Source organism: Vipera berus (assembly GCF_964194415.1).
Source record: "Vipera berus genome assembly, chromosome: Z".
Classification (NCBI taxonomy): domain Eukaryota; kingdom Metazoa; phylum Chordata; class Lepidosauria; order Squamata; family Viperidae; genus Vipera; species Vipera berus.
Genome location: NC_138205.1, coordinates 5155440 through 5181025, shown reverse-complemented (window position 1 = coordinate 5181025; position 25586 = coordinate 5155440). Strand labels below are relative to the sequence as shown.

General features: G+C 38.4%; 4 gene segments (V, D, J or C); all 4 read left to right on the top strand.

Annotated features, from left to right (window-relative positions):
- The first annotated feature begins 176 nt into the window (after positions 1 to 176).
- LOC308677876 (Ig gamma-2C chain C region-like) overlaps positions 177 to 25586 on the top strand; it is a 125693-nt gene continuing 100283 nt past the window's right edge. Inside the window, exons 1-2 of the C gene segment in view lie at positions 177 to 246; positions 4015 to 4038.
- Positions 2048 to 25586, top strand: part of LOC308677568 (Ig heavy chain C region, membrane-bound form-like) — a 68276-nt gene continuing 44737 nt past the window's right edge. Inside the window, exon 1 of the C gene segment in view lies at positions 2048 to 2101.
- The window catches only part of LOC308677772 (Ig gamma chain C region-like), a 90326-nt gene continuing 70263 nt past the window's right edge, over positions 5524 to 25586 (top strand). The window contains exon 1 of the C gene segment in view: positions 5524 to 5593.
- On the top strand, positions 11373 to 24991 carry LOC308677571 (immunoglobulin heavy constant mu-like). The segment is given in 7 exons: positions 11373 to 11415; positions 14908 to 15216; positions 15847 to 16176; positions 17124 to 17459; positions 18175 to 18510; positions 23302 to 23429; positions 24585 to 24991.

Genomic DNA, 25586 nt, shown 5'->3' with positions numbered 1-25586 from the left:
TTCTTTCCATCCTGTTGTGCATGTACTGTATATGTGAGTGTGTGTTTAAAATTTCTCCTCAAAAAGCATATGTGGCGTTCATAATGCCAGATAAAACACTTTAATTTATTCTGCTTAAAAAGTTCTCAAGAAATCTGTACCATCTGAATAGCAACTTTGGGTTTGTTTGAGGGAAGATGACTATTAAAAGAGGCCACCGGTGTCCTTTATTATGGAACGTCAACAAAATCCTGGTAGCATTGGACAGTGGGTGGATCTCCACGTTTCTTTCCAAATGTTTAATGATTCTATCCTCAAAATTGACTTGGAAGTCACATGGAAAATATATCTAGTCTAGTTCTTTGATAAGACTCTATGTTCTCTGCTGAGAGTTAGACCCCATGCTTCAGTTTGAAAATATGACTGTGTAACTGGTACCTTGACTACTGGGGAAAAGGAACAACATTGATCGTCACAACAGGTATTATATTTTATTACAATTTTTGAATTACTGCTCAGAGCGTTTGAATCCCAATTCCTACTCATTTGTCTTGAAGTCGAGATTGCTAGATTTGGAGCAGTTGGGCTTCTGTTTTTACTCTTTGAAGTTTAGAATTAGGAACTAAAAAATGTGTTTGATTCATACGCTTTGACAAAAAAAAATTGAATCTCTGAGAAGGGTATCTTTAGGGACGTTTCAATTGCAAACTTTGATTCTTGCCAGTAGGGCTATTTCAAAGTAATTGGGTTAGGGATTGTTGTCTAAGTTGACCTGAATCTGAAAAATTCCTCCTGGTTATTTGAGTGGGGTTGTCTGAGAAAAGAGGGGGAAATAAGTTCAGTCTGCCCTCCCCTCACTCCAAGCCATATTACTTCAGAAGAGGTTCTTCAAAAGCCATGTATACTTCTTCACAACATGGTCCTCATTTCCTCACTGATGCAAAATAAATAAATAAACCCCACTGTGCTACTGGGGAAAAGGGGGTTTTGTCACTGTCACTTCAAGTAAAATCTAGTTATCTATCTGTCCTTAATTTTACCCTTCTTGGAGTTTGTAGCCTCAGAATTTTGGCATATCCCATTCCTCAATTTCTAGTTGTATATTTTTATATACTCTGAAAACAGTCTGCTATTTCTGTTTTTTTAAAAAAAAATTCCTGATGCTTGAATAGACTTCTTCTTGGGCCAATGAGCAAGCATTTCAGTAGAATTCTCCTAAACCAGGGGTAGGCAACTTCGGCTCTTTTAAGACTCATGGACTTCAACTCCCAGAATTCCTAAGTCAGCTATGCTGACTCAGGAATTCTGGGAGTTGAAGTCCATGAGTCATAAAAGAGCCGAGGTTGCCTACCCCTGCCCTAAACCAAAAGCAAAAGATTACATCATATGTCTAAGTGTTTTTTGTAGAGAAATTAATTAAAAATTGAACAAGGTGTAGCTATCCTTACTTTGATTATTGGGGCCCAGGAACCCCGGTGACCGTCACTTCAGGTAATATATATATATTCCTACTTTATTTTTTTTCCCTAATGTTCAAAGATTTACTTGATATTTTAAATTCCTTAAACATTGGACTAGTCAAAACTATTAAGAAAATGGCTTATTGGGAGCTAACTATACAGAAATATTGATTTAATTGCAATTTCACTGAAATGGGGAAATAAAGGTAGGAGAAATGTAGGATGAGGTGAATTTTGTAGGAATAAGCGCTCATTTGGTGCAAAATCATTGTCTGTTACCCAGTTAAGTCTAAGTTTAAGAATGTCTGTCTGTCTGTCTATTTATTTATTCACTTGTCTTGAAGTTGCTTTTTCAAGAGGCAACTGGACTTTGGGGTTTTTTTCTTGGATAAGAAACATCTTCAAAGAAAACCAAGAAAATCCAGTTGCCTCTTGAAACAACACCTTTGGGACAACCATGACCTGGATGACAGAGAATCCCCATAGACATTTATTTATTCACTCCAATTGGAGAAACAGGCCGTTCTCTATGTATGGTCTTCTACTCAATGGGAGGCACTTAGTAGACGTTTTCTCATGTGCAATAGACAGATTAATTTATGGGATTGCTACAGTTCAACTAGATTACTGAAGCTAAAGAATTCCAGGAACTGCAACTTCAGGTGAAGTTTTTCTATTATATGTTTCACATGGATGTCAGGATTTAAAGAGAGATTTGCTGCTGTGCATCAGCCTATCCAAATACAAAGCAAGAGAAGCAAAGATAAGTTTTTTTTAATTAAAAAGAAAGAGAGTAGAATTGTGAATATGAATATAAGGCAGAAAAGAGGCATAATTAAAATGGGGAACGGAAAGACAGCAGGGCAGATATAACATCAGTAGCCTAGAGAGTTTGGAGGAAGATATATTTTTTGTCAAGCATGAATGGAATTAAAATCACTGTGACTATGCTTTTGATGTATGGGGACCAGGAACTGCTGTGACAGTAACAAATGGTAAGTTAAATTAGTTTTTTGTTCTTTACACTGTTTTTTTAAAAGATTTTGTGGTATTTTTCTCGATTTTCTGTTGCTTTCAAAATGATAGATAAGTGATCTAATCCTGCTGTCTATTCAAAGGCATTCAAAATGCCTTTGGATGACCGTTCGCATTGGTGCTATTGAAAAAGTATCCATTTTCTATGTTAAATTAAATGTCATATTTACACATCCATCCAGAACATGCTTCTAATAAGAGTTCAGATCATACAAGGCAATTTTAAAAGAAAAAATGTACTTCTAGATTTAGATATTAAGGCATCCAATGTTTGAGCTTGTTCATTGAAAACAAAAATATAATAAGCAATAGTCATTGAGTATCCAGAGATTTTACACATCTGCAAAACTAAATAACAAAATCTAGAATTGTTTTGCCACAATGTATATTTGATTCGTCCTGAGGAATTTATGTGTAATTTCTGTCTTCTTAAGATATTCAAAGTGCATTATTTTTTTTTGTCCCTACCGTAAATTTGGGCTAAGCCGTTTTTTCACGGTCTGGAATGGACAAAATAATTCTTCATTAGGTTTTTGTACATGGTTTGTATTTGATTGTCTTGATGTGATGACTTTTACTATTGGGGCAAAGGAACGACGGTCACAGTCACCTCAGGTATGATTTTTCATTCTTTCATCTCTTCCATCTGTTATTAATTTGGATTTTTTTCCCTTTTTGGCTTTAATTCTCTAAATGTTATCAAAATGTTGTTTGTGGCACAATTAGAGTTCTTGAACATAAGCAATCTTTTTGGGGAGCCCATTCTGGAAAATGAGAGGGTGACTTTTTCAATTCATGACTTTGTGTGACCATTCTCATTTTTGCTATTCCCACCAAAAAAAGTCATTGATTCTCTAGAATGGGTTAAATATGTTATTTAGAAATCCATGCAGAACATGGCTTCGAATAGGACTTCAGATTATTCAAATGCTTTTTAAAAAAAATACCCTCTAAATTTAAACATTAAGGCATCAAGCAGTCAAGTTTGTCCATTGCTACCAAAAGTATAATAAGCCACTTAAAGGATATTATACTTTGGTCTGCAAAGGACAAAATAATTCTTCATTAAGTTCTTGTACATGGCTTGAACTTGGTTCACTTAATGTGACTACTTCGAGTACTGGGGCAAAGGAACATCCGTCATAGTCTCCTCAGGTATGGCTTTTTTCATTCTTTCTATCTCTTTCATCTGTTATTAATTTGGAATTTTTCCCACTTTTGACTTTCATTCTCTAAATGGCATTCAAAATTTTGTCTGTGGCACTGTTAGAATTCTGACATATAAACAGTCTTTTTGGGAAGATCATTGCGGAAACGGAGAGGGTCACCTCTTAATTAATGTCTTTGCATGACTTTTTTGCAATTTCTCAAAAAAAATCATTTAAAGCCATTTAAAGGTTATTTTGTGTGGCGCTTCTATAAAATAGGGCTAAGCCACTTTTTCATGGTCTGCAAAGGATAACATAATTCCTCATTGAGTTTTTGTATATGGCTTGAATTTGGTTGACTTGATGTGACTACTTTGATTACTGGGGTAAAGGAACGAATGTCATAGTCACTTCAGGTATGTTTTTATCATTCTTTCTACCTCTTGTGTTACTAATTTGGATTTTTTTTTCTTTTTTCTACAATTTTCAAAATAACTTCTAAACATTTTCTCTATGCCACTGTCAATGTTCTGAGATATAAGCAACCCTATTGGGAATCACATTCTGGAAACAGACAGTGATCTCTTAATTAATACCTTTGTGTGAACGTGCATATTTTTGTTATTCCTAAAAAAATATAATTGCTTCTCTAAGCTCAGTTAAATTTCTTCTTTATAAATCCATTCAGAACATGCTTCTAATAGGACTTTAAAAATGAATTGTTCCTCTGAATTTAGACATTAAGGGATCAAAAAATAGAGTTTATCTGTTCCAATCCAAAGTATAATAAGCAACAGTGTCACCCAATATCCAACGGTTTTATAAATCACCAGATCTAACAAAGTCTAGAATCTTTCTGGCACAATCTGTATTTTTGTCTCAAAGTATCAGGAACTTCAGGGATTTTTCCTTCCGTAATCTAATTAGTCCTGAGCAATTTATATATAGTTTCTATCTTTTTAAGTCATTCAAAGGATATTTTTGTTTGGAACTTCTATAAATTATGTTTAAGTCACTTTTTCACAGTCTGGAAAGGATAAAATAATTCCTCATTAGGTTTTTGTACATGGTTTGTACTTGGTTGACTTAAAGTGAATACTTAGATGCTTGGGGTAAAGGAACAAATGTCATAGTCACCACAGGTATGTTTTATAATTATTTCTACCTCTAATATTGTTTACTGATTTTGGTTTTTTTTGTCCTTTTTGTGCTTTAATTTTCTAAGTGATGTTAAAATTTTGTCTGTGGCACAAGTTCCTGGGGCACAAACAATCCCAGAAGGTCACTCAGAAGACAGGGTGACCTCTTAATTTCAGGAAAACCAAGCATTAATTAAAGTAACCAAACGTCCATTTGTTACGGAAATCTGTCCAAATGAACAGAAAGTTAGTTATGAAGTTGCAAACATGTAATATGAGTTCCCCCTAGGAAAGAAAATCTGAATTTTTATGCTTCTTAATCATTTTTAGGCTGAAGTTTTAAATAGGTTTGAAAAGAAACCACAGAATAAATGTTTTTAGAGAATTGTTTGATGCTTGATGACTTCAAAGTAATTGCCATCAGAGCCTATTTACTAAAAAAACCAATTGTGCACAAAAATTAATCCTTTGGTTTCTTTTTCTATTTGTTTTTATCCTTTCCTTCAGATTGATTGTCTTTTCCTTTGTCTTCGTTTCTTGTTCTCTTTGCTGTGTATCAATTTGTATGTTAATATATATATATATATATATATATATATATATATATATATATATATATATATATATATATATATATATATATATACACACACATATAATCCTGACAGAATTAAAAATATGTTAATATTTATATTTTAATATATTTCATATATATATATATGTGTGTGAATTCATTAGTCAAACTTCTTGTATGATTACCTCATGACTATTGTTCATTGTGACAACTGGTTTGACTATTGGGGGAAAGGCACCTCAGTCATCGTCTCCACAGGTAAAGACTTTCTTCTTTTCTAAGATAATTTTCTGAGTTTTTCTTTGTGATTTTAATGTAATTTTCTTGGATTCACTAGAATCCATTCCAGGCAGAACTGAAATTGTACAGCAAAAATCAAAATGATCCTGTTTCCCCTTTTGTTTGTCTGTTTTCTCTCCTTTTTCTTCTAAAATGCCGTTTTGTCGTTTCCTGTCTATTTGGAAGAATTTAGGAAGGTTGTTGCGAACTAAATTGGGCTCTTCACAAGAAAAAATAAGTTTCCATCATCTGGAAATAGAGAAGAAGGATTTGATCCTATTGAAATTTTATTAGGTTTGTTCTAAAAGATGAGAGGAAACCACACAATTTTATAGGCCATGAAAAGGGACTTACTTAAAATTATTCCAGTCCGGTTCTCAGTGACCGAAGAGTTAAGAATATATTTCACAGAGAATTATGTAAGTGTGTTTTTCAGTCCAGGGGACTTGGAACCTTAGTCACTGTTACCACAGATAAATCTAATTTTTTTCCTGAATCATATGTGTGTCTTAGACGTATGAAGAGTTTTACTATTTTGGAAAGATTTTGCCTGTGTTGAAAATGCCAGTTCTTCCATTCTCTCAACGTTTTTAATTTCTGAAATATTTTAACCAAAAGATGAAAAATGTCGTATATCCAGTGGCAGAAATGAAATAGTTTGTTCCTTCCTCTTTTCTTTTACTGTTTACCTCAATTATTTCAATACAGAAATAATCGCACCTTAGATATATCATTTACAAAGTGTAATTCTAGCTCTGTGTCTCTCTGTTGTTGTTTTTCCCGCCATTCTTTTAATTCTTCAATTCTTTAATTTAATTATTATTATTGCTAGTAGCTGTGGAAGAGAGAAAAAAGTCTTATTGCCCTTTAAAGACTTAATAATTCTGAAATGGCCTTGTTCAAGAATCTGGGTCAGGCAACGTATTCAGATGGTTAAAGGTTTCTGCTGTGAATTAGACCATTTTTAATATTTATTTTATTTAATAATATATCAAAGGATTCTCTCTCTTTCAGTGATCTTGGGTTATTTTTTCATTATATACGTTTATTATTTTATCTCCTGATCTTTATGGAATTTATTGAGTGCCTTATTTATTATGGGACTGATTTCTCATTTCTGAATAAAGTTTAGGGGGAATCCAGCACAGATTTTCATTTTAGTTAAGTAAAAATAAAATTGTGAAATAATTGCCTTTAAACCGACTGAAGTTAGAAAGCAGAATAAAATGCTGGTTAGATAAAATTTTAAAAATAGAAAATAAGTATGATTTTTTTTTAAAAAAAGAATTAATGTGTTTATTTGCAGTTATGAGGTGGGGGGAAACGGGAAAGGTTGAAATTAAATTAGCCAGGGAGAAAACAAAATATTCTGGGATGTTCAGAGAGCAGGTGGCGATAGATTCGTTTCTCAGTTTTAGTATATTTTAAGACTCAAGTTTCATCTGAAAGGGTTTGGAGCTTCTAAAATGGTTCTGCATGGCTGAAAATAGCCTTAAGTGTTTCGAAAACAACATCTGGTTTTTTCAGGTCTTCTTCCTCCTCCCTTTTCCAAAAATAAATGTGATTTATCATGTTTTAATTTTAAAAAGGGGGAAAAAAGTTAGTGTTTCCTTAGGCATTTGTTTTTGCTGGCACCCTACAGTTTCTGAACATTTTTCTTCTAGAAACCACCCATTAAAATGGTAAGGAAAAGCAGAAATATTTATATTGCTTTGGTGTCAATTTATATTGCCAATAATCGTACATTTTCTACTTGTTCCTATGACAGGTTCTTTTAATTAATTATGCCTTAACATTATTATTTTCTTGATTTCTATAGCAATATATTTTAATTATGTTTCTGTTTTGTACAAGTGGAATATTTCTTAATAATTTTGCACTAAGCTATATAGAGCATGTTTTAGTGATTTTATTGAAGTGTGGATTGTTTTATTTTTATTTTTTTAATGAATTACCCAGGAGGGAAATGACTGATTTTATTGGGGTAATTTTTAGAAAAGAAAGAATTTGTGGCATGAATATGGGTGGTTGTTGTTGTTTCTTTATTTGTTTTCTTTTGTTTTAGGGATATGTGTTTCTTCCAAGTAATTAGGAAAGTTCTTTTTGAATTTTCTTAACTGGAAAAAACACTTTATTTTTTATTTTTTTTTAAATCGGGATTGTTCTTGTCAAGTTTCTTATCCTCTATGGCAGAGTTTCAATTTATTTCATCTTGGTGGAGTATAATAATTACTGCTGTTTCTAATTTCCAGCTTTCTTGTTCTGAGTGATTGATTTTAAGAAAGGATTGGTCATTTTGGAATTTTGTTTGAGAAAAGGTATTATTTTACTGAGTTCAGATGACATACTAAGGGAAGCTTAGTACATGGCAAATGAATAGTCCTATTTCGTTTAAGATTTATTGCTTATAAGGTAGGAATCGTGATTTATTAAAATGTTTCTAAGGGTGATAGTTATTTGGAAGATTGGTTGATTGACTGTTGGATTGACTAATAGACAGAGATTGTCTTCAAGGCAAAATCAGTAGCCCTGTTCAATATCTTAACTCCCAGCGTTCTGTGATGCTCTGAGTATCCCTGGGTTTTCTCATCCAATGTCTTTCCCCTTTGAATAAATTTTTTGGAGTTTTAGGATAGTGAGCTAGACCCTTCTAATAGCTCTAAAGCCTAGCCAGAAAGAAGCGCTACCGATTCTATCCTTCCCATCTTAGTCTTCCCAACCCCTGTAGCTTTAGCTATATCTGAAGCAATAACAGCTCTGGCAGGGAGAATCTCTCTCAGCGTCCCTGAAACATGGTTTCTACTTTTGAAACGATGTTTAGCTTCCTACTTAGCTATGCCTTTGAGCATAACTAGAAAAACCCTTGATTTCAGTAAGCTAGCTTGCAGAAGAGCTTCACATTTTCCAGGATAGCTGTAGCTATCATCAGCTAGGAAACAGCTGGAGAACCTTGTACTCAAACTGTAGCTTTGGAAAGGTAGAAGAAGCTCCCCCCCTTTTTTTTTGGCTTGGCTTGGCTTGGCTTCTTGGAACCCATCTCCTTTGCTTCCCTGATAGTCAGCTAGAGCTGAGATGAAAGGAGTCTCCAAAGCTAGGTGTCTAGCCTAGAGCAAATGAAAGCTTCAGCTAGGGATATTTGGAGAGCTTTCTCCAAAACCAGCTGTGTAGGCAGAGATGGATCAGTGGTGACTATCATCAAGGGCTCAGTGATGGAAGCCCAAGCTTCCTAGCATTTGCCCAGCTTATAAAACACTGACCAAGGATGCTAGCTTTCCTAGCTACAATAATTTTTACAGCAATAGCTAGGGCAGGGATCAGCAGCCACAATGCCTTTCTGCAACCCCCTTACTCTTGGCTAAGAAAACAGCAATGAAAACCAGATAAAAGTATCCACAACCGTCTAGCTTCCCTAAGTCCCACAGTATGGCTAGGAGCTAATTCATCTTTTAGGTGCAAAAGGCAGGGAGATATGTACAAGCAAGCCTAGCGCTTAGCTAGGGAACCAGATGAATGCTTTTCCTCCTTAGCTCTGGGCTTAGGAATCCTCAGAAACCAACCCCTGAGCTCTGAGTGTGTGGTTACTAAGCTTTCAAAAACTACAGAGGTGGCATCTCCTTAAAGCTAAGGGCTTGGCCAGGTCAAAGCTGCGTTGTTTGGCTTGAGCAACTACAGGCAATTTCTCTGTAGTTTCTCTGAAAGCTCGTGTTGGGTTTGGGGGCATGCACTTGAAATTTACTGCCAGGGTTAGCTGGGATAGGGGTGCTAGGAAAGCCCCAAATCCTTTTGTGCTGATCACAGGGCTAGCTAGGAGGCAAAAGCAAGCTGAGTTTCTCCAAAGATTATTCCATAGCTGGGAGAATCCTTGAGAGGGGTTTGGGGAAACTGCTAGCTTTCTGTGAAACCCGCCAATCAATGGGGAGACCTGTCAATCTTCCAACAGTGGAGGTAGCAAGGGTGGTAGAAATTGCTAGCTCCCCAAAAGCTGGAAGCGTTCCCGGTTGAGTGGTGGGTTTAATCGTGATGGGGAATGCTCTAGCCGCTCTGTAGAATTTCTAAAGTTCACCAATCAGCTTGGAAAGCTGCAAGCTTTCTAAAGCTGCAATTTCTGGAGAAATTGAACTGGGATTGCTAGCGAGCTTGCAGTTTTCTCCCCAAATGTTTCTTGGTAAGCATAGTGTGATGGGGGAAAGCTTCTAGCATCTCACCAGCTCATTATCATGCTCGGTGCCAGGTGAGCTGATGCATGGTCATTTTTGGATCCACTCTAGGGTAGTTGCAGTTGAGCCGAAGCTTTGTAAAGACCCCAGCGCGCTTGGCTAGAGAGATATGTACAAGCAAGCCTAGCGCTTAGCTAGGGACCCAGATGGATGCTTTTCCTCCTTAGCTCTGGGCTTAGGAATCCTCAGAAACCAACCCCTGAGCTCTGAGTGTGTGGTTACTAAGCTTTCAAAAACTACAGAGATGGCATCTCCTTAAAGCTAAGGGCTTGGCCAGGTCAAAGCTGTGTTGTTTGGCTTGAGCAACTACAGGCAATTTCTCTGTAGTTTCTCTGAAAGCTCGTGTTGGGTTTGGGGGCATGCACTTGAAATTTACTGCCAGGGTTAGCTGGGATAGGGGTGCTAGGAAAGCCCCAAATCCTTTTGTGCTGATCACAGGGCTAGCTAGGAGGCAAAAGCAAGCTGAGTTTCTCCAAAGATTATTCCATAGCTGGGAGAATCCTTGAGAGGGGTTTGGGGAAACTGCTAGCTTTCTGTGGAACCTGCCACTCAATGGGGAGACCTGTCAATCTTTCAACGGTGGAGGTAGCAAGGGTGGTAGAAATTGCTAGCTCCCCAAAAGCTGGAAGCGTTCCCGGTTGAGTGGTGGGTTTAATCGTGATGGGGAATGCTCTAGCCGCTCTGTAGAATTTCTAAAGTTCGGAAAGCTGCAAGCTTTCTAAAGCTGCAATTTCTGGAGAAATTGAACTGGGATTGCTGGGATTTCTGGAGAAATTGAACTGGGATTGGTAGCGAGCTTGCAGTTTTCTCCCCAAATGTTTCTTGGTAAGCGTAGCGCGATGGGGGAAAGCTTCTAGCATCTCACCAGCTCATTATCATGCCCGGTGCCGGGTGAGCTGATGCATGGTCATTTTTGGATCCACTCTAGGGTAGCTGCAGTTGAGCCGAAGCTTTGTAAAGACCCCAGTGCGCTTGGCTAGAGAAAAGTTCTTTTGTTCTTTGATATTTTGTTCTCTGGATGCTCAGGTTTCTGGCAGGAGCTTTTGCTAAAAATGTTGAAGCATTTCAGTCCTGGAATTGTTTGGAGTTATTAAAAAGTTAACGCTCGGACAGGGAGCCCAACCAAAGTATTCCTTATGGTCTCTGAAGCCAGAGCTCAGCTGGTATCTTGGCACTCAGCTGGTTCTCGAGTGACTTAGAGCTCTGCAAATTATAGGAATTATTCCAAGCAAGACCCTTACCTAAAAAGCAGATGATTTTCTCAAATTTCTAATAAGAGGAGAGAGAGGAAGCAGAAGCTGATTTATCAAAGTTTAACGGTCAAGTAAAAACCTAGAAGCACAAGATCAGTTTGACTTGTTTATTATTAACTTGGGTTAGGGTGCTTTCCCCCCCTCCCCCAAGCTTAGCCTGTTGTAAAGGTTCAGTCTGGTTATTTTATGATCCAGTGTGTTGTGCAAAATCACAAATCCACAACCTGCCTGTTTTGTGATAGCGGCCAGAGGGTCAGCTGAGGGACACCATGCCAACTTCTGGCATGGAGAAAGTTGAGAGAGATGCCTTTTCTCTGGACGACATGGCCAGGTGAGTAGGAGAGTCCTTGCTTTCGGAAGCTGGACAGCTTTCAGAAAAGCTCTGAAGCTTTTTTTCCTAGCCAAAAAATTGTAGCTGTTCCAGGAGATAACTCTATGGCTTTGGGGGGGAAAAAGAGAGCTAATTACTCCCAAATCTCCCTGAAGTCATAGACTTTGCAAGGGGCATGTGAGCCTGTTAGCCTAGACATCCCAGCATTGGGGAGGGAAACAGTGATCACTTTTTTTTAATCTCTCCTTCCTTTATTGAGAAGTAGTATCCCACCTGAATATGTGCAACCCTTCATGTTAACTTTGAGGTGCATTTGAGATTTACTCATGCTCCTCCAAGACTCTGGTTGGAGAAATGGTTTGTGAGGGCTGGGTAGGGTGCGGTAAGCTTCCCAGCTTTCTAAAAATCAGAACCCAGATAGGAGAACGAGAAAGTGACTAACTGTGGTTGGATTCAGCAACAGACTAGAGTTTGCATTAGTTTTGTGGGGGGACTGTTGGGGGACTAGCGCCTTTCCCCAGCCAGATAAATGATTGGACTTGGTCAATTATACATGGGCTTTAGAAGACGTCAGGAGAAAGCCGCTAGGTTCTCCCCACATGGTCTCCTGGAACAACGTTACTCAACCTCATCAAGTTTCCTCATGTCAGCTAAGGAATACTGGAAATTGAAGTCCACCCACCTTAAAGCTGATGAGGTTCAGAAACATTGTTCTAGGAAGTCACTACTTGTCAGCTTGAGCTTTGGAGGATTCCGGTGGATAGAGTATTATGGATTCTCCAGTGTCTAGCATGGAGTTGGTGAATTGTGTAGTTGTCTTCTGAGCTACAGCCCCAGAGATGCAGACAGAGAGCAGTTGGGCTTAGCTTCTGAAATGCAACAGAGTTAGGAGGCTTGAAACGTTCTAGCAGTAGGTCAGCTGCAGAAAGGGCAGAATAACAAAGTTGGAAGGGACCTTGGAGGTCTTCTAGTCCAGTCCCAATAAGCCAAGCTCTCAATAAATCAGAAAACCAGCTGCTGGGCTCCATGTCAGTTTATGGTTGCCCTGAACAACTGTCTCAACCAGCTTCCTTCTAATGCTTTTAAATAAATTTTTAAAAAATGCTGAAAGAAGATCCTGGCATTTCTCAACAACCTTCCTGAAGCTGAATTGGCCCTGTTTTTCTCCACAGTCAAAGGAGAAGCCGAACTGGGTTCCTCTGACTGTGCTTTGATTCTGTAAAAACACAGAAGCGATGCGCAGAAGCTTTTAGTCAGGGCTTTTTTTCTCATAGAACGTTCAGAATGGAGTTCTGGCACCTTTTTTGGGATGGAACCTTGTAGGGTAGGCAAAGGGGGTTGTATGACATGTGTGAGTTGCGGCACCTTTTTCTTTTACAAAAAAAGCACTGCTTTTAGTAGATACCAGACAGTTGAATTGTATTACTGTCTCAAAAAGAGCTTTACCAAAGGCGAATGAGCTTTCTCCTCCATTCTTGCACTTTCCGGAAAATAATGTGCTTGTACCAATATAGCAAGGAGGAGAAAGGGACCCAAATCTTACACATAAGAATCTAAAGCACGTCTCCAGAAGTGCTTCAGATCCGCAACCTAATTCAGAAGGTCTGTGGTGGATTCTCTAAGCAGGTCTGGTTATAATGACAGAATACAATGGGTAAATAGATGAGACAGTTTGGTGTCATGGTGAAGATACTGGTCTAGAAACCAGGAGATTGTGAGTTTTAGGCCTCTGTCCCTGTGTGTGTGTGTGTGTGTGTGTGTGTGTGTGTTCTAAGCAAGAAATCATTTTAAGATTGGAACTTAAAAGTTCAACCTTCAAGAACCAAAAGAGAGAGATCCCCTTAGACAGGAGAATTCGAAACTTTTCTGAAGTTCTATAAGGGTCTATGGGAATAGCCTTGAAAGGCGGGAAGACAAAGGGGAGAGGAAGGAAAAATGAGGAAAGCAATGGTCAGATAAGAGACATTCCAGCCCACAGGAAGAACAGGTGTGTGGAAAGTGTCTCAGAAGAGGCTCTCTCTCGTTCCCTAGAAACTAGAGGAAGGAGGGAGAGACTTGCAAGATTCCGTTACAGTGACCTTACAATCAGTGGTGGGATTCAGATAGGTGAACAACCAGTTCTCTGTGTGGATGCCATTTCCGGAAGTCCATTCTGGGCCTGCTAGGCAACAAAAAATTAGCTACCGGTTCTGCCGAAGTGGTGCAAACTGGCTGAATCCCGCCACTGCTTACAATAAATATAGTGTTAGAACTCATAACGCTGGTTTCTCATCTGGGCTACTTCAAACAGTTGACACCCAAAAGGGAGGGGTGTGTGTGTGCCTGTGTGTGTGTGTGTCTGTGTGTGTGTATGTGTGTTAAACAAGAAAACAGAGTTGACTGTTTGATTAGGCACTCAAAAAGGGAACATGCAACTGGGGAAAAAATGGAGTCAAGTAGAATGTCCAGTTTGAGCAAACTGTTACATTTCATGTACACGGCTGACCAAGATAGGTTTGCCAACTAGGTCTCAGAGAAAATTTTTAGATCTGTTTCATCTTTCTGAGAAGAAATGCTCGATTACTTTTAAATCTCGGCGTGTGGCCTGAGGAGGGAAATTTTGCTTCTAGTATTCTTCCCCAGACCCAGAAAAATTTTGTCAGTTCATCTGTAACCTCTGGGTAAATGATATTTTACAAAACTTTCTTATAAGGATTCCTTCTTTCTGGCCCTGTGGGTAGACATGCCGGGATGGTTTTGACCATTGTTACTTTCATGAATCTGAAAATTGGTTGCCTTTGAAAGAAATTTGCTAAGATTAAGGCCTGCTGGAATTCTTCCAGTTTGCGGCAATAATCTCTGTGAAGGAGATGGGCAGTTTCTAAATATGAGATATAAATATATAAACTTTCACAGAGTTGATCTCAGTGATGCTTATAACAATCCTGGAAAGTAGACCCATTGGTTGAAATCTCCTATGACAGAGCCTGGCAAACCACAAATCTCAGCCCATGGGCAGCTAACGGTCAAATGTTTGCACCTCAACTCATACTTTCTAACCCTCCTATTTTCGCTCGCACACAGGAAGATTATATGAAGGAGGAATCCATACGAACTGTTAGAACGGGTCAGGAATCAAGTGAGGCAAACTCGCAGCCTATAACTTGACGCATTCCTATAAGCAGGACTTTTTTTCTCATAGAACGCTCAGAACGGAGTTCCGGCACCTTTTTTGGATGGAACCTTGTAGGGTAGGCAAGGCGGGTTGTATGACATGTGTGAGTTCCGGCACCTTTTTCTTATACAAAAAAAGCACTGCCTATAAGGTATCAATGAACCATGACATGCACTCCGCAAAAGTCTGGTTAACTCAGGGAAAGCCTACACAAATATTTGTTCACCTCCTCTTCCTTTCTCAGCCAAGCAAGACTCACCTCCTTTCATGCACTCAATCCCAGCTGAACCTGTAACATCTTCAAAATCCGCCATCCTTCTGTTTTTCTTCTCTCTCAGAATCCCCAAGGGCCCCTTCTCTTTTTCCACTCATCCCATCTGGGGACAGCACAGGAAATGGAGATATTGCCATTGGATGTCTCGCCAAGAATTTTCTGCCAAACACAATTGATTTCTCCTGGAATAATCCAGAAAACCAGACTATCAGCAAGGACAACGTCCTGGACTTTCCTGCTATCATGTCCGGTGGGACATACACAGCAGCTTCCCAGGCTAAAGTCTCCCGGAGCACCTGGGAGACTTACGAAAGATTCTATTGCAAAGCCAAGCACACCCAAGGAGACAAAGTGATCCCAGTGACTAAACCATGTAAGTGAAATTCATTTATTCCATCAGCCATGTCACCCATGCGCATGTAGGTTACTTTCGTAAGGGAGTCATTCAAAGGGCATTAGAAGCTACATGCAAGACATGTTTGTAGAAAAGTTAGCCTGCCTCCTAAATCACTACACCTAATTTCCTTTGCCTAACTCACCAGGTAATTAACAACATCTAATTCAGACCCGACATTTTGAATTCTTCTGAATGTCAGGCACACTGAGATATTTTCACTTCCCTTGAAAACCAACCTGCTGACTACAGATGAGGTTGAACATGGCTTCTTCCTGGCCATGGGAAATGAGTTCTCTGCATATGCTCACTAGTGCCCTGTTTTGTGCTCTGGGGATCAGCCTGAGGTCTGGGGTTAAATTCCGCTCATCCTTGTTTCCAGTAGATCCCTGTTTCCCAGACACTTAGGTAGATACAGATGTGTTTCTCAGTTACGGGCTATAATCAAATGCCAGCAGACCACTTAGTTTATCTAATGGTTTTCTAGATAGAACTGAACACGCAAGTCTCTCGACATTGCTGCACCTCCTCAATCTTCATTTCCATTATGCTTTTAAGGTGTTGAATTTCCTTGTCTTAATCATCTTTTTTTTCCTTGCAACTTTCCAGATGTAAAACCAGTATCAGACCCTGAGATGATCATTCGAGCACCAGTTCTGAATGCATTTTCAAGTAGCTACCTAAATTCCACTGTCACCTGTGGAGTTAGTAACCTCTGCTCTGGAAACGTTGTCATCAGTTGGCTTAAGGAGCAACAAGAAATCACCACCGGCATCACCACCAGCAAACCTATGCCGGATGGTCGTGGTGGATACACCGTTTGGAGCAAACTTGTTGTCACCAAGGATGACTGGATTTCTGAAAAGAAGTTTACTTGTGTAGTAAAAAGCAAGCAATTCACTCATTCGGAGACGTTCAGCATACTATCTTTCTGCAAAAGTAAGTGGGATTTTCTTCAAGAATCAGAGTAATGTGGCCAATTATGGGATAACTCTTTGCTCAAATGCTCCTCTGGGTTGAACACTGGGTTATTTAATTTACTTAATTTTATACACACATCCACCCCACATTCTGTACATATTTTTGTTCACCAGGGACCAATGCCTCCAATTAGTTCAGTAACCAATCTGGGATTAAAATACTCACCTGTAAAAGAGAATATTTGTAGCTTGGGGTTGAGATGAGGGGCCCTTGGTGCCCTCTGAGCTTTCTTGTTTTCTTGTGGATGTTTCATTACCCAAACTAGGTAACATCATCAGTGCTAGAAGGGAGTGGGGTTTGCACTGATGATGTTACTTCCTTCTCCTCTGAGCAAGGTCAGAGAGCACCAAGAAACCCCCACATTCATTTGTATTTTGATATCAATGCAGAGAATTCTTATTTCTCTGAAGAGCTATGCTTAGAATTTGAACAGAAAAAAAACACATTCTCCTAATTCATAAACAGCCAGGAAAAATATTGCAGGCAGCTACCTAACATCAACATTCCTATTTCATCACTGAGATTTAGAATTTATTTATTTTTTTTAAAAAAAACACCCTTTCATGATTCCATACAAATCTACCCTGACAGATTCTGAAAATCCAATTGTAGCTTTCAAAGATAAATCCAAAGGGAACATTTGTATATTTCTCAGAGATGCGTAGGAGCAGATTCCCGATACATTTTTTTTCTCCACCTGAATGTAGGTGATAAATGGACCACCCACTGCATTACATTAAACAAGTTCTTAGTCACTGTTCAAGAGCTTTTAATAATCACAAGAAAGCAGGCATACATAAGCAGCTGCATCGTACGTATGTTATTAAATATGAGAAAGGTAGAAATGTTTGTACAATTTATTGAACAATCGAACACTGTTTCTGTTTTGCCTTGATATTTCCCAGGTGACGAATGCTTGCCTGTTAGCGTGGAAACCATCCCCCCAGCTTTTGCCGATATGTTCCTGACCAACTCAGCCAACCTGACTTGTAAAATCTCCAACATACCTCCTGAAGCAGACTATTCAAAGTTGAATGTCACCTGGACACGAGCATCTGACCAAAAGCAACTCCACACTGTGATGACCAACTTCCTAGAACAGGGAAATGATTTTTTCTATGTCAATGCTGTGGCCACAGTGTGCGCAACGGAATGGAAGGAGGATGAAACCTTTACCTGCAAAGTGACATTTGAAGATGTACTTGTCAAGCCAGTAGAAAAAACCCTGAAGAAGGAGAGTGGTAAGTTTCTAGTTGATCCATGAAAAGCATTTGGGGGATCACTTGTTCCAGAAGGTTTTCCAGATAAACGAGATTAACACCTCATGGATTAAAGGCTGATTAAATCCTGAGGGATTCCTCATGGAATCCCTCAGGATACCCCAAATTGTCCTCCAGTTGCCTTGATTGACATCCCCATGAACCCTACTCTTCCTCTGATATTTGTGACTCCTTTGCTCCTTAACTCCCATCGAGTACAAATAGTGAGAATCCAGCTTCCACATCTATAGTGGTCTACCAACATATTTTTTTCCAACTCTCTTCTTTTATGAAGAGAAAGTGCCTTCTCACCTTCCCCTAGGAAAAGTTTGCATACAACTTGAGACCCCTAAGTTAGACAGACAGCATAGATGTAATTATTCTCAGGCTGCGTTGATCTTGATAGGTCCCATTATACAGATAGGCAGCATGAGCAAATGGACCCCCTGGCATCTAATTCTGGCCTAGCTATTCCTTATGATCAATTTTTCTTTCTCTTGCCTACCTTAAGTAGAAAACATGCACCTTCCACCTCAAAGCTAATGAACTAATCTTTCTTCAGTGACAAAGAGACATGTCTTCAACATTTAAGTGTGGTCTCACCGAGAGGCCACTACAGTTAAAGATGATAAAGAATGTGTACTGAATATTCTCCTCACCTTTTTCTTTTCTTTTTTTTTCTTTTCCCATTGTTCAGGTGGCAAACTGAAACCTCCCACTGTCTACATCCTTTCACCTTCATTAGAACAGCTGAATTTGCGGGAGAAAGTTACCATCTCATGCCTCATTCAAGATTTCAATCCTGGCAGCTTCTTTGTGCGATGGCTCCATAATGAGGAGCCAATCAGTGAATCAGAATACTTCACCAGCCAACCCATAGCAGAATCCAAAGTACTGTCCAAACAGTATTTTGCCTACAGCTTATTGACCGTCAGTGAACAGGAATGGAGTGCCGGAGATTCTTATACTTGCATGGTGGGACATGAAGCCTTGCCCTACAACACAATTCAGAAGACTGTAAACAAGAACACGGGTAAACCATCCATAGTCAACGTCTCCTTAGTCCTCTCCGACGCCTCCAGCCCTTGCTACTAATTGTCAACCTAATTTCTTTTGAGAAACCTTCATTTGCTCTGTTCCCCTCCCCCAACCTCTGTTCCCTCTTCTGCTTCATTATGGAAACTTTTCAGTGATGAAGGCAGATCTGTAAAGAAGGATGTGTCAGTGTTAAAACAGTAGCTGGCCACATCTTTCTGCAGGAATTAAATATTTTGCAATAAAGTATTTTTCTCAAAACAAAGACCAAAAAATATATCTGGCTTTTTGTGAGAAATAGTGATGGGGCACGAACTAACACTGGAAATTCTGAGTTATCCCATAGGTTCCTTAATCTTTTCACATTTATTTCCCCTGGCAATAACTCCTGTACTTCATCTTCTATGGCATAATGGGCCTTGTTCTAAGTGGTGCTATTGCTATATCAAGCTGAAGAAGAGCTGTTTTAGAAAGCTGGTGGATATCTCCTCTTTTCTGTACTGTCATAGATTATCTATCTCCAACATCAATGCCCAATTTGGGGTTATTCATGTTTTCAGATTATGCCATTCTGTACAGGCACATCTTCAGACCATTCACTTCCCTTTAATTTCTTTTCTAAGCAAGGAGATGTCTCATCCATTGGGTGTTCACCTGGAATTATTTGGGGGAACATTACATCCTTTGCACAAGGCAAAGAAGCTCTTAACAAAATGTTTTATGCAAGTCTAAAACACACTAAAATAGCACCCCAATAGGTCTTTAAACAGAACATAGCCTGAATAGGAACGCAACTAAATAAATATTGAAAATTATATCATGTATTTCAGCTAATACAGCTCTAGTTCCGAACAATCCCTACATATTTTTTTAGTTCTAAGTGAAGTAAAAACTGTAGACACCAATACAACAAACCAAAACAACTTGGTTTAAACAACATAAAAAATGTGCTTCTATGGAGACTCATCGTACATGCGATTGTCAAATAGCAAATGCACAAAATAATAGTAATGCTGTTGTTTTGAATGTCAGGGAATGGCATTTGAAGTTTGCTGCAAAATAATCTACTCCATATCAACAATTCTCAGCACACAGATGTTCTATAAAAAGAGAAATAACTTAAAAAAGAAAAGAAAAAGGCACCATTATTTGATTCATCGTGAATGTTTATAATCATGAAAGTATTTAGAAGATCAAATATGTAGAACTTCAGTACCACAAAAGATTATCCCAAGCATTAAAACAAGATCAAAAATTAAGGATTTAAAATTCATGCAATATAATTAAATTATCTACTGACACACAACTAATTAACAAATCTTAAACATCTATGAAACCCCTTTGTTGTGTTAACCAAAGTGAACATTCCAGCATCCTTAAGAAAAATATCACTGATTACTTTGTTTGGATAACAGAGGAGATGAAATGTACCCAATTGACTTGTTCTTTTACAAAAGAAAAAGCATTAAATAGTTTATACATTAAACAGACCTACAATAAGCTGCTTAAATTTTCCATACACCCTGACAGTTACCCACTTGATCTTTTATTAAAAAAAACAAAAAACCTTAATACTGACATTCTTAATAAAAATTATAATTTCCCTTTTTGGTTTTTTGAGCAAATGAACTTTGTTAGAGCAGAGACTTTTGTGGTGGGCAACCATGATCTTTACTCTTGTAAGCAGGTAAATTCTTCAGATTGATATTCTTCCGACATTTTGTTCTTATGCTTGACTCAAAAATATTCCAGACAAATTCTTCTCCATGAGTTTTAAGAGTCATAAAATGGCCACCATGCCAGAAAAAGCCAAAGAACTGTTGCTTCTCCTCAAAGAAGAACCAGAAGAAAGAGAAGGAGTTCATGCCCAGGGCCAAAATGCTCACTGGACACATGGTGATCCATGCCCTGAATGCTCTTACTTCTCTCCCAACATATGAGAAAGAATATTAACAGTGATATAACTGAGGAAATCCCTCAGCTGTTTCCTTTGTATTCCATGAGGATGTACTCAAGGGAAGCTCCATAAATCTTGAGTGCTGCCATCGCCTTTTCCATCTGTCCTATTCACCATCGCTTCTCAGTACAGTTAAGCTATGGATCATCAGCCACAGCACTTGGAAAGTCAAAATTCATCTTTACCCTCATCTTATGGCCAAATACTGGGCATCTTAAACTCAAAGTTCACATTACGAGGACCCACCAATCTGAACTCCCCATTGCTTTGTATAGATGATAGTCCCCTTGGTTTGCTTGTGGATCTTACTTAATTACCTAGCTGACCCATTGTAGCTCATTTTACAGAATAACAGAGTTGAAAAGGACCTTGGAGATCTTCTAGTCCAACCCCCAGGACACTCTATGCCATTTCAGACAAACATTGTCCAATCTTTTCTTACAAACTTCCCATGTTGGACCACCCACAATTTCTGGAGGCAAGACGTTCCACTGATTAATTGTTCTAACTGCCAAGACTATTTTCAGATAACACACAAATAGTCTGTCAACATCCAGCTCAAGAATCTAAATAAAACTCAAAGTTCATTCCATTTCCAAAAATCTTACTGTTTATTGAATACACGGCATGGTAACGTTGAAGCAAAACTAACTCTGAGGTTCCCAGACACCAGTTCATAGAATTAAACAATAATTTCTCTGGACAAACCCCCACCCTCTCACATAGTCCATGTAAACAATTTCACTTTGTTATGGGAACCGTCTGCTTCAAATTCACACCTATTATGGTGTCCTTCGAAAGGTTTCAGGCTTTCACAGACTTCAGCGGAATTGTAGAGGTTTCATTTCTCTCTCTAACCCATTCTAAAGCAACACCTTCTCCCCTTACTCTAATGGCAAGTAGAAACAAAGAGGCGAATAACTGCCAAAATTTCATTCTTGACATAGTCTCTCTTTGTACTCAAGTAAATTTCAACTACCTCAGTTAATATAGAACAGAATAACAGAAGGGACCTTGCGGGTCTTTTAGCCCAACCCCCTGCTGAGGCAGGAAACCATATACCATTTCAGGCAAATGGTTGTCCAATCACTTCTTAAAAACTTCCAGTGTTGGAGCATTCACAAGTTGTTCCAGGTTACTTCTCTCCTTGATTAGTTTCCATCCATTGCTTCTTGTCCTGCCTTCAAGTGCTTTGGAGAATAGCATCTCTTCTTTGTGGCGACCCCTGCGATATTGGAACACTGCAATTATGTCACTCCAGTTCTTCTTTTCATTAAACTAGACATACCCAACTCCAGCAACCATTCTTTATATGTTTTAGCCTCCAGTCCCCTGATCATCTTTGTTGCTCTTCTCTGCACTCTTTCTAGAGTCTCAATATCTTTTTTACATCGTGGGCACCAAAACTGGATTCTGTATTCCAAGTGTTGCCTTACCAAGGCATTATAAAATGGTATCAACATTTCATGTGATCTTAATTCTATCCCTCTGTTAATTGTGAATATTATGATAAAGGAATTCAGAATGTCCCAGTTTGCTCATGCATTGGCATTCACCCATGTAGTTGGACAAAATAAAACAGGGCAATCTAATGGAAAGGGTAGATGGCTGACTTTAAATATTGTAAACCAAAAATTAAATGCTAACAAGCCTTCTAACAATTTTACTAGTGACTTTGATCAAACCAGTTTCATTTTCTTTATGACTTTATTTAAGACTTTACAATGTCTTTATATAAGACTTCACATACTGATTGCAGGTTCTTTGTTATACTCAGATTCATTCGGAATTAATGGCACATATTAAAAAAAAATCTCCCTTCCAAGGACATGCAAAGAATGAGACATCCCTTTGCCCCAATTTAGTGTTTTCCACAATTGACATATTCTCAATCCTTCCAGAAATTGTAGCCGATCATCATTCACAATCCATGATTGCAAGTTGAAAGGAACATACTGTATATTCCAGAAAGAGAAAACTATGTTCTGGAGGATATCAAGGAGTGCATCCCTATCAGATAGATTCAGAAAGCAAAGCTTTACTACACTGAATTCATCAAAAATTCATGAATTCATCCGTAAGAGTTCAGCTCTTCAAGTTAATCACACATGGTGATAAGTCAATATGGCACCACCTTGCCAACCAAAGGTGAAGAGTTTAGATCAGCTTAAACATCCTATCCCAACCTGCTCTTCCATCTAAACTTTCTTCCGACAAATCTGCAGGATCTTTTCATTTGTGCAGAAGTGGTGGGCTGAGTAATTCTTCAGCCGAACAATAGTAATCACTCATTTGAAAACAGTCTTTCGACATCTGTAGTGAGTCACCCCAAAGATCTTTTTTTTCAGAAGGCAACTGGACTTTCTTTGTTTTCTCCTTGAAGACCTTTCCCTTCTCATTCAAGAGGTTTCTTCAGTTCTGACTGAATGAGAAGCGAAAGGTCTTCAAGGAGAAAACAAAGGAAGTCCAGTTGCCATTGGAGAAGCAACCATGACCTGGATGACTGAGAATCTCCATAGACATCTGTAGATGGTAGACACACACACACCCTTCCCTTTTTATTCCTTCTTTGGGATAGTTTTAAGAAATGCCATCTCCCACCACTCCAAGGCTTTACTAAAACAGCTCACCTCTTCTTTCCCTCTTAGCTCCCCTCAGCTTTTCTCTGCTATTATTTTGGCATCATCAAGCATTGGCTGTCTTTTCCCATACCTTGCGCTATAACATTTCCATGGCTCTTGCATGCTACCCTTATCGTATGTGCCATTTAGCTTCAATGCACCCTCACTTCTTTCTGAACTCTAGAAGCTGACCTTCATGTATTGTCCAAAGGTTACGTAGAGGGAATTGTGGACTCGGATGATGAAGAAGAATTCCAAAACCTCTCGTCGATCCTTTCCACCTTCATCATTCTTTTCCTAGTGAGCCTTTTCTACAGTGCCACTGTGACGGTCATCAAGGTAAGACACGAGGGGTAAAAACAGTAGAGTATATGCACATGAAATGTCCTTGATCATGCTTTCTACATAGGGAATGGGTAGACTTTAACCTCCAGTTGTGTAGTCATCAATGTCCCCTTTTGGAATGGATGTCCATCATTTATTAAAAAATATGCCACAATATGATATGATACGATATTTGGAAACATTTTCGTATGCATTTTCCTTCGCATGCGTAATTTTGGCCAATTGCTCTTTCACGAGAAAGCAGTTTTGAAGGAAACAGTTTCCGCTGCTACTCAAAATTTGTCTGCTTATACTTTTCCACTGCATGATATTTTTTATGCTTATCTGCATTGTAGAAAAGACAAAAGCAAACTCATGTTGTCAATTTAATGAATGTATGTATATTAAAATCATGAAATAACCAATAACATACATACATACATACATACACATATTTATGTTTCAAAATATATGTAGACTGGATCTTCACTAGTAATTTCTCCCATCTTCTAAAGTCATTGGGCTAAAATAACAGTAATGCAAACAGGTTTGATGGTGTTTGAATAACAGTTGAGTGAGACTAGAAAAGCTACAGGTTCTGATGAAGATCCCATTATAATTGAATATGAGGACTCTCCATATATACAGTATATTTCATTATTTCCCCTTTGTATTAGAATAGAATAGAGTAGAGTAGAGTAGAGTAGAGTAGAGTAGAGTAGAGTAGAATAGAATAGAATAGAATAGAATAGAATAGAATAGAATAGAATAGAATAGAATAGAATAGAATAGAATAGAATAGATAGAATAGAATAGAATAGAATAGAATAGAATAGAATAGAATAGAATAGAATAGAATAGAATAGAATAGAATAGAATAGAATAGAATAGAATAGAATAGAATAGAATAGAATAGAATGATTATACAGATCCTCAATGAAATGCAGGCGGGATACAATTGTTTTTCTGCCTTCCTAACTATTGATTGAACTCTGTACTTGTCTTGTGGTTTGGTTTGGTTGCCAAACCAGACAGTTATAGAAGCCTCAAAATTTCTTCTTTGTCAACTGTATTAACATCTCCTTGGGGCAGATTAAAAATTGTGACTCACTTCCTGGGAAAAAATGAAGTTTCAACAGTAACATTCTTTTATCTCCTTTCTGATTCCAGGTGAAATAAAAACAGAGCCTGATCTTCTACATCTACTTTCGTGAAAAGAGAAAGATTTATTTGAGTGGATTGGGGGGGGGCGGCATTTTTACCTTGCTTTGTATCATAGCCTTAAGATTCCATATGAGCTGAAGCAGCCCAATTGTTTACAGTTCAGTTCCATGGTGAACTTTTGCTTCACTTTGTTGTGTCATTTTATGTGTGAGGTATATCTTTGTGGATACTTCTCTGTGTCTCAATTATAGTCATTGTTATGATTTTTTTTGTCAGAATGATCTGCCTGATCTGATATCCTAAAGGGGATTTACAGCACTTTCATATAAAACAGACAGGAGATCACTGCACAGTCTGTATTTTTATATTGAGATTGCCATACAATGCTGTAATAAATATCTATTCTTGATGAATGAACTGCCTCCCTTGTGAATTGTTACTGGTACTGAAATTGTCCACGGTTGTTATTATTACAAAACTCCCCATTTGGTTCTCAGACAAACTTGGCTAAGCCTTTGCAACTGGGTTTCCGAACCTTAAAGGAATTCACACTGCAAGACGGGGAACACTGGAGGAACATCACTTCTCAAATTCTCTCCAATATTTTTGCAAACATTGGGCATACCTTTGAGAGTGTCTACGCATTGCGAAACATGGGATAGGATACCTAGTCTATTATGGATAATTGAACTGGGAGGGGAAGGGAAGGGAATTAAAATGAAATAGTGGGTAATACTTTCTCTGTGTTGCTCAATTTTTTTTCATCCACAGGGATGTAAAAGCGTTTTGTGGATCAGGGCCATTTTAAAGCACAGCCCTCTCTTTGGCAGCACCTCTCTTTCACACATACACACAAACACCAAAGATGATCCCTTCTGTCCCATTTGCAGAGTGTTTTCCTGCTTAGGAACAGACCGACAGAATTCCAGCTCTTTCACATAATCTCTGTTCAAGCTTCCACGCTGGAGTGGAAAGAAATGCAGAGATGGCTAGATATCTATAATGGCA